Source organism: Aegilops tauschii, chromosome 4, assembly GCF_002575655.3.
Source record: "Aegilops tauschii subsp. strangulata cultivar AL8/78 chromosome 4, Aet v6.0, whole genome shotgun sequence".
In the NCBI taxonomy this organism is placed as follows: domain Eukaryota; kingdom Viridiplantae; phylum Streptophyta; class Magnoliopsida; order Poales; family Poaceae; genus Aegilops; species Aegilops tauschii.
The window spans coordinates 16,173,990-16,183,513 of NC_053038.3; the positions used below are offsets into that span (position 1 = coordinate 16,173,990).

The window sequence follows — 9,524 nt, forward strand, 5'->3', positions numbered from 1 at the left end:
GGAGCTCCTGTTGAACCTCGCTGACCCAGGCCTTGAGCTTCTTACGAGCGGCCTGCTCCTCGGCAGCCTTGCCCTCGGCTTCGGCCAGGGCCTCTTTCAGGGCCTCGACCTCGGTCGTAGCTTCTATATACATATGGACACTTCAGTCAATACATATCATTTTGTCGTCTTAATATAAAGCGGGTTATCCCATACCTTGTTTTTCCTGGAGTTGCCTCCTCACCAGACCGAGCTCGTCTCGGCCTGCTCCAGTCTCTGCTTTAGTCCGGAGACTTCGGCAGTTTGTGAAGCTGTGGCCAATAGCGACGCCTGCGTATTCATTTAAGACAAGTTTAGTTAGTCTCCTGCCTTCAGGGGATTGATCCTCTGTCCGGTTTCCTTTCCGGACACCGGAAAGTGTCTCAGGGGCTACTGTCTATATCGGGATTTTCTCCCTTTGCGTCGCTTACCTCAAACCGGTCAGTAGGCTGCTACAGGCTTCGGTCAGTCCGCTCTTGGCGGACTGAATCCTTTCAATCACCCTGCCCATAAGAACACGGTGCTCATCCACAATGGAAGCGCCTCGCAGCGCTTCCAGCAGATTATCTAGTGCCCCTGGTTGGACAGGGGTCACCGGTGGAATAGGCATACCCCCTTCTTTCGAAGGAGGCTGCGTGCCGGATCCCGGAGCCGTATCGATCTCCGGAATCGAGTCCGGTTGAGGGCCGAATTGAGTGCGGCCCTCATCCCAGTCTCCATGAGAATTGACTCCCTCTGGTGTTCGGCGACAGGGGCTTTGCCTTCTGGTGCCCCTCCCCGGCCCGAGAAGGTCCGTTGGGAGAGCACCTCGTCGTCTCCCTTGGCCTTGGGAGATTATGCGGCCGGCGGTGTTTCGCTGGCCATCTCCTTCGTGTCCAACGAGCCCTCTGATGAGGATCGCTGGGAGCTGTTGTGGGCCAGACTGTAATAGCATGATTGATCATGTCAATACGACAAGGAGGAAAGGTTAGATCTATGGGCATGCACGAGTCTTAGCACTTACGATCCGGCCTGAGGCTTAGTGCGGGGGCGTCGCTCCGGACTGCTGTCAACGTCCCACGCGGTGTTGACCGCAAGGGTGCCCTTCCCCTTCTTGGGAGTTCCTGCCTCCAGATTCGTGGAAGCCACCCTCTTCTTCTTTCCCTCCTCAAGGGGAGGGTTGTTCTCCTCCTCCTCCTTCTCCTCTTCCTCGTCGTCGTCCTCAGGGACGGAGGAATGGGTCTCTTCGTCTTCGGACATCACGTCCGAAGCACCCTTGCGTCGGGGGCCACTTTTGGCCCCCTGGCCTTCTTATTGGCCTTCTTCTCCGGCGCCTTATAGGGTGCCGGCACCAGCATCTTCCCTAAACGCGGGATGACTGGTTCTTCAGGCAGCGGAGCCGGACACTGGATCCGCTTTGCCCTCTTCGTCCAGTCCTGAAGAAGCAATGATAAAAGCTCAAACATCATCCTCGAAAAAGGCAAGTGGGGGATGCGTTAAAAATAAACATACCTCGCTGGCGAGGTGGTTGATGTCGTGCCCGCGGTCTGAATCTATGGCTGGCGGTTTCTCGTTGCCCTTAAAGAGCAACCTCCGGGCGCCTTTGTGAGTGGTCTCGAAGAGCCTCTTCAGGGTATGGTGCTTCTTCGGATTGAACTTCCATAGAGGAGGGCTTTGGCTCTGGCACGGGAGAATCCAGCGAACTAGCATCACCTGGATTATATCGACAAGTTTGACATCCTTGTCCACCATGCTTTGAACGCGCGTCTGCAACGCTATCAGCTTGTCTGGCGAACACCAGTTCGGGCTCTTCTCGACCCAGGAGGTGAGCTACATTGGGGCACCGGGGTTGAATTCGGCAGCTGCGGCCCAGTCGGTGCCACGGGGTTCTGTAATGTAGACCATTGTTTCTACCATTCCTTGACGGTCTCCACAAAAGTGCCTTTTGGCCAGGAGACATTGGACAGCTTGCTCACCATAGCTCCTCCGCACTCTGCGTGCTGGCCATCCACAACCTTTGGCTTCACGTTGAAGACCTTGAGCCACAGCCCGAAGTGGGGTTGGATGCGGAGGAAGGCCTCGCACACGACGATGAACGCCGAGATGTTGAGGAAGGAATTCGGAGATAGATCATGAAAGTCTATCCCGTAATAGTACATCAGCCCGCGGACTAAAGGGTGAAGAGGAAACCCTAGCCCGCGAAGGAAATGAGGGATGAATACCACCCTCTCATTGGGCTTCAGCGTGGGGACGATTTGCCCCTGGGCTGGAAGGCGGTGGGCGATTTCCTTCGCCAAGTACCCGGCCGCCCGAAGCTCAGTAATATCCTTCTCCTTGACGGAGGAGACCATCCACTTGCCCTGACCTCCGGATCCGGACATGGTTGGGTGCTAGCTTGAGTGGGAAGAAGATGAAAACTTGGGCGCTGGAGCTTAAGATTGGAAGGACGGAGAAAGAGAGAAGGCGTGGGAGAAGAAGGGAATCCTTATCCCCTTATAAAGGCAGTGAATATTGAACGCCTCCCCATTTGCCTCAGAACTCGCCTATTCCCAGGGCCCGTGTAAACGGCACGGTTGGGTTACCCACACCCGTATTGATGAGAATCCCGTAATAAGGGGACACGATCTCTGCTTTGACAAGACGTGCCAATGGCAACCGCGTCTCCAAACATGGAGCGGCAGATGAAAAATGGTTCGGAATTATGACCGGGCAGACATGATGTCATGTTGAAAAAGTTGTCAGCGGATTGGACTCGTGGAAGTACTATATTCTCTCTGCGGTTGTGTGTGATGTGTGTTACAGGTCCGGATACAATCCTTGCGTCTGAAGACTATCTTGGAGTTTGGAAAGAAGGGAACCCGTCTTGCAATGCCGAAAACAATCTGCGTGCCGGACTCCTCGTCATTGAAGCCAGGTTCAGGGGCTACTGAGGGAGTCCTGGACTATGGGGTCCTCGGGCGTCCGGCCTGTTATCGTGGGCCGGAATGATGGGCTGTGAATATGCGAAGACCGAAGACTGCACCCGTGTCCGGATGGGACTCTCCTTGGCGTGGAAGGCAATCTTGGCGACCGAATATGTAGATTCCTTTCCTTTGTAACCGACCTTGTGTAACCCTAGATCCTCCCGGTGTCTATATAAACTGGAGGACTTAGTCCGGAAAGGGAGAGACTCATTACCATAGTCATACAGGCTAGACTTTTAGGGTTTAGCCATTACGATCTCGTGGTAGATCAACTCTTGTAATACTCATATTCATCAAGATCAATCAAGCAGGAAGTAGGGTATTACCTCCATAGAGAGGGACCAAACCTGGGTAAACATCGTGTCCCCTGTCTCCTGTTACCATCAACCTTAGACGCACAGTTCGGGACCCCCTACCCGAGATTCTCCGGTTTTGACACGGACACCCCCACCCTCGTGGATGGTGGGTGGCCCCCCTCTGGTGCTTTCTTCGCTCAATATTTTTTATAAATTCCAAAAATAACTTCTGTGGAGTTTCAGGACTTTTGGAGTTGTGCAGAATAGGTCTCTAATATTTGCTCCTTTTCCAGCCCAGAATTCTAGCTGCCCGCATTCTCCCTCTTTGTGTAAACCTTGAAAAATAAGAGAGAAAAGGCATAAGTATTGTGACATAATGTGTAATAACATCCCATAATGCAATAAATATCGATATAAAAGCATGATGCAAAATGGACGTATCAACTCCCCCAAGCTTAGACCTCGCTTGTCCTCAAGCGGAAGCCGAAATCGAAAAATATGTCCACATGTTTAGAGATAGAGGTGTTGATAAAATAAAATACGGACATGAGGGCATCATGATCATTCTTATAACAGCAACACAAATGTGTATTGTCATATGATCTCTTATGCTAAAGTAACAATCTATTCACAATGTCAAGTATGAATCAGAACTTCATTGAAAACTAACAAACTATAATCTCGGTCATTGAAGCCATTGCAATTTATCATAATATCGGAAAGAGTCAATATAAGAGCTTTTCAGCAAGTCCACATACTCAACTATCATTTAGTCTTTCACAATTGCTAACACTCACGCAATACTTATGGGTATGGAGTTTTAATCAGACACAGAGAAAGTTAGGGGCTTATAGTGTTGCCTCCCAACCTTTTACCTCAAGGGTAATGTCAACAATAATAGTTCATGCTAACTTACATCCAATTGGATATATATATATCAGGATCTTTCCAACACAATGTGCTTGCCAAAGGATAAAATATAAAAAGGAATGGTGAAAATCACCATGACTCTTGTATAAGGGTATGAGGCAAGGATAAAAGATAGGCCCTTCGCAGAGGGAAGCAGAGGTTGTCATGTGCTTTAGGGTTGGATGCACAAAATCTTAATGCGAAAGAACGTCACTTTATATTGCCACTTGTGATATGGACCTTTATTATGCAGTCCGTCACTTTTATTTCTTCCACATCACAAGATCGTATAAAGCTTATTTTCTCCACGCTAATAAATCATACATATTTAGAGAGCAATTTTTATTGCTTGCACAATGACAGCTTACTTGAAGGATCTTACTCAATCCATAGGTAGATATGGTGGACTCTCATGGCAAAACTGGGTTTAAGGATATTTGGAAGCACAAGTAGTATCTCCACTTGGTGCAAAGAATTTTGCTAGCATGAGGGGAAAGGCAAGTTCAACATGTTGGATGATCCATGACAGTATACTTTATTTCGGATATAAGAGAACATAACCCATTACGTTGTCTTCCTTGTCCAACATCAACTCTTTAGCATGTCATATTTTAATGAGTGCTCACAATCATAAAAGATGTCCAAGATAGTATATTTATATGTGAAAACCTCTCTTTCTCTATTACTTCCTATTAATTGCAACGATGACCAAAACTATGTTTGTCAAGTTGTCAACTCTCAACAACTTTTATTTATCATACTCTTTATATGTGAAGTCATTACTCTCCATAAAATCCATATGATCTCTTTATTTCTTTTTATTCTTTCTTTTTCTATTATTCCCTCAAGATCACAGTAAGATAACCAAAGCCCTTGACTCAACACTAATCTTTATTATATATAGCTCACGGACTCGATTACATAGAGAGATCATAAAGCAAAACTCAAAACTAGATCATACTAAAACTTTATTCTACTAGATCAAGATATTACCAAAAGGATCGAACTAAGAAAAACGGTAAAGATAGGAGTGTGATGGTGATACGATACCGGGGCACCTCCCCCAAGCTTGGCAGTTGCCAAGGGGAGTGCCCATACTCATGTATTTATTTCTCTTTCTTCAGAGGTGGTGATGTAATATTCTTGGCGATGATGCCCCTCAGGATACGATTCTCTTCCTCGAGCTTATTGACTTGATGCTTGAGGTCCATTATTTCCTTACGGAGCTTGCCCGTGACGGCTAAAGCTCCTTTCACCCAAGGATGTTGCATAGCTGCGGGAGAACAGGTAACACTCTTTTTCATATTTTCATAAGAAAGAAATCTGACATTGGAAGGGATGACCGAGTTTGGAATAGCTGAGCTCTGTAGTTCCCCCATCGTGAATCCGGCACGGAAATGAGAGGTAACTTCTTGATCCTCCTCCATGGCATATATCCTTTTCAAGTCGGCCTCCATCTCTTCCTCCGTTGCTGGCCCAAAGTGGTCAGCATCGCTGTTTGCTCCTGATCCCGGTGTCGGATGAGACACCCGGCTCTCCCCGACTGACTCTTGAGAAGACATCCTGCTCTAATCTGTAGCAGAAAACAGCTCGAAACAAAAATAGAGGATATTTGCGTGGTACGGTGGTCAAAACCTTCGGGAGATTATATAATGAATTTTTACCGACCGAAAGGAGTATCGTGCAAGAAAACAGAGTCCGGAGAGCACACGAGGTGCCCACGAGGCAGGGGACGCGCCCAGGGGGGTAGGGCGCGCCCTCCACCCTCGTGGACGCCTCGTGTCCTTCCCGGGCTACTTCTTATTTCCTATTTTATTAAATATTCCAAAACGGAGAAAAATTGCTATTAGAACTGTTTTGGAGTCGGTTTACTTACCGTACCACATACCTATTCCTTTTCGGAGTCTGAAACGTTCTGTAAAGTGTCCCTTATGTATTCCTCCGGGGTTACGGTTTCAATAACATTAGTTTCAACATTTATGGGATTACCTAAGATATAATGTTTGATTCTTTCACCGTTCACCACCTTCGGGTTTGTGCCTTCGAAGTTGTTGATTTTTATGGCACCGGAGCGATAGACCTCCTCGATAACGTAAGGACCTTCCCACTTAGAGAGAAGTTTTCCTGCAAAAAATCTTAAACGAGAGTTGAATAGCAAAACATAATCACCTACATTAAACTCACGCTTTTGTATCCTTTTGTCATGCCATCTTTTAACTTTTTCCTTGAACAGTTTGGCATTCTCATAAGCCTGGGTTCTCCATTCATCCAGTGAGCTAATGTCAAATAGCCTCTTCTCACCGGCAAGTTTGAAATCATAATTGAGCTCTTTAATAGCCCAATATGCCTGATGTTCTAGTTCGAGAGGTAAGTGACAAGCTTTTCCATAAACCATTTTATATGGAGACATACCCATAGGATTTTTATATGCATTTCTATAAGCCCATAATGCATCATCAAGTTTCTTGGACCAATTCTTCCTAGATCTATTAACGGTATTTTGCAAAATCAATTTAAGCTCTCTGTTACTCAGTTCTACTTGACCACTAGACTGTGGGTGGTAGGGAGATTCAATCCTACGATTAACGTCATACTTAGCAAGCATTTTACGGAAATCGCCATGAATAAAATGTGGACCACCATCATTCATTAAATATCTAGGGACTCCAAACCTCGGAAAAATAACTTCTTTAAGCATCTTAATAGAAGTGTTATGATCAGCACTACTAGTTGGAATAGCTTCTACCCACTTAGTAACGTAATCAACAACAACTAAAATATGTGTATACCCATTAGAGGAAGGAAACGGTCCCATATAATCAAAGCCCCAGACATCAAATGGTTCAATAACAAGTGAATAGTTCATAGGCATTTCTTGACGTCTACTAATATTACCAATCCTTTGACATTCATCACAAGACAAGACAAACTTACGGACGTCTTTGAAGAGAGTAGGCCAATAAAAGCCGGATTGCAATACCTTGTGTGCAGTTCTATCTCCAGCGTGGTGTCCTCCATAAGCCTCGGAGTGACACTTGCGTAGGATCTGTTCCTGTTCATGCTCAGGTACACAACGTCTAATAACACCATCTACTCCTTCTTTATAAAGGTGTGGGTCATCCCAGAAGTAATGTCTTAGATCATAGAAAAACTTTTTCTTTTGCTGGTATGTGAAACTAGGTGGTATAAATTTAGCAACAATGTAATTAGCATAATCAGCATACCATGGAGCAGTACGAGAAGCATTTATGACAGCTAATTGTTCATCAGGAAAGCTATCATCAATAGGTAGTGGGTCATCAAGAACATTCTTTAACCTAGACAAGTTGTCTGCAACGGGGTTCTCAGCTCCCTTTCTATCAATAATGTGCAAATCAAATTCTTGTAGCAAGAGAACCCATCTAATAAGTCTAGGTTTAGCATCTTTCTTTTCCATAAGATATTTAATAGCAGCATGATCAGTGTGAACAGTTACTTTGGAATCAACAATATAAGGTCTGAACTTATCACAAGCAAATACAACTGCTAAAAATTATTTTTCAGTAGTAGCATAATTTCTTTGGGCACTGTCTAGAGTTTTACTAGCATATTGGATAACATTTAATTTCTTATCAACTCTTTGCCCTAAAACAGCACCTACAGCATAATCACTAGCATCACACATAATTTCAAAAGGTAAATTCCAATCACGTGGCTGAACAATAGGTGCAGAAATCAAAGCTTTCTTAAGTATTTCAAATGCTTCTACACAATCATCATCAAAGACAAAAGGAATATCTTTTTGTAAGAGATTAGTCAGAGGCCTAGAGATTTTTGAGAAGTCTTTAATGAACCTCCTATAAAAACCGGCATGACCAAGGAAACTTCTTATACCTTTAATGTCCTTGGGACACGGCGTCTTTTCAATAGCATCAACCTTATCTTTGTCAACTTCAATACCTCTTTCAGAAATTTTATGCCCCAAGACAATACCTTCATTAACCATAAAGTGGCACTTCTCCCAATTCAAGACAAGATTAGTTTCTTCACATCTCTGCAAAACTCGTTCAAGGTTGCTCAAGCAATCATCGAAAGAGGATCCATAAACGGAGAAATCATCCATGAAAACCTCAACAATCTTTTCACAAAAATCAGAGAATATAGCCATCATGCATGTTTGAAAGGTAGCAGGTGCATTACATAAACCAAAAGGCATACGTCTATAAGCAAAAGTACCAAAAGGGCAAGTAAAAGTGGTCTTTTCTTGATCCTCTTTTGACATAGGTATTTGAGAGAAACCAGAATAGCCATCTAGAAAGCAAAAATGTGTATGTTTGGATAATCTCTCTAGCATTTGATCAATAAAAGGTAAAGGGTAATGATCATTTTTAGTAGCTTTATTTAATTTCCGGAAATCAATTACCATTCTATAACCTGTAACAATTCTTTGTGGGATCAATTCATCTTTATCATTAGGAACTACAGTAATACCTCCCTTCTTAGGGACACAATGGACAGGACTTACCCACTGGCTATCAGCAACGGGATAAATTATACCTGCCTCAAGAAGCTTTAATATTTCTTTCCTTACCACTTCTTTCATCTTAGGATTTAACCGTCGTTGGTGATCAACAACCGGTTTAGCGTCTTTCTCCAATTTTATTTTGTGTTCGCATAGAGTGGGACTAATGCCCTTAAGATCATCAAGAGTATATCCAATAGCAGCACGGTGCTTCTTCAAAGTTTTCAATAATTTCTTTTCTTCATGCTCTGAAAGGTTAGCACTAATAATAACAGGATATATCTTCTTTTCATCAAGATAAGCATATTTGAGAGTATCAGGTAATGGTTTAAGCTCAAACATGGGATCACCCTTGGGTGGAGGAGGATCCCCTAGAATTTCAACAGGCAAGTTGTGTTTCAAAATAGGTCCCTTTTTAAAGAATTCTTCATCTATTTCCCTTCTTTCATTCATAAACATATCATTTTCATGGTCTAGCAAATATTGTTCTAAAGGATCATTAGGAGGCACGGCAATAGAAGCAAGACCAATAATTTCATCTTTACTAGGTAATTCTTTATCATGGGGTTGTCTACGAAATTTAGCAAAATTAAACTCATGAGACATATCCCCTAAACCGATTGTAACAATATCCTTTTCGCAATCTATCCTAGCATTAACAGTATTCAAGAAGGGTCTACCAAATATAATGGGACAAAAGTCATCTTGTGGGGAACCAAGAATAAGAAAATCAGCAGGATATTTAACTTTTCCACACAAGACTTCAACATCTCTAACAATCCCAACTGGTGAAATAGTATCTCTATTGGCAAGCTTAATTGTAACATCAATTTTTTCTATCTCAGTAGGTGCAATATC

General features: G+C 44.0%; 1 pseudogene; it reads right to left on the bottom strand.

Annotated features, from left to right (window-relative positions):
- Nucleotides 1–219: 219 nt before the first annotated feature.
- LOC141021610 (uncharacterized) lies at nucleotides 220–2,378 on the bottom strand (annotated as a pseudogene).
- Nucleotides 2,379–9,524: the final 7,146 nt, after the last annotated feature.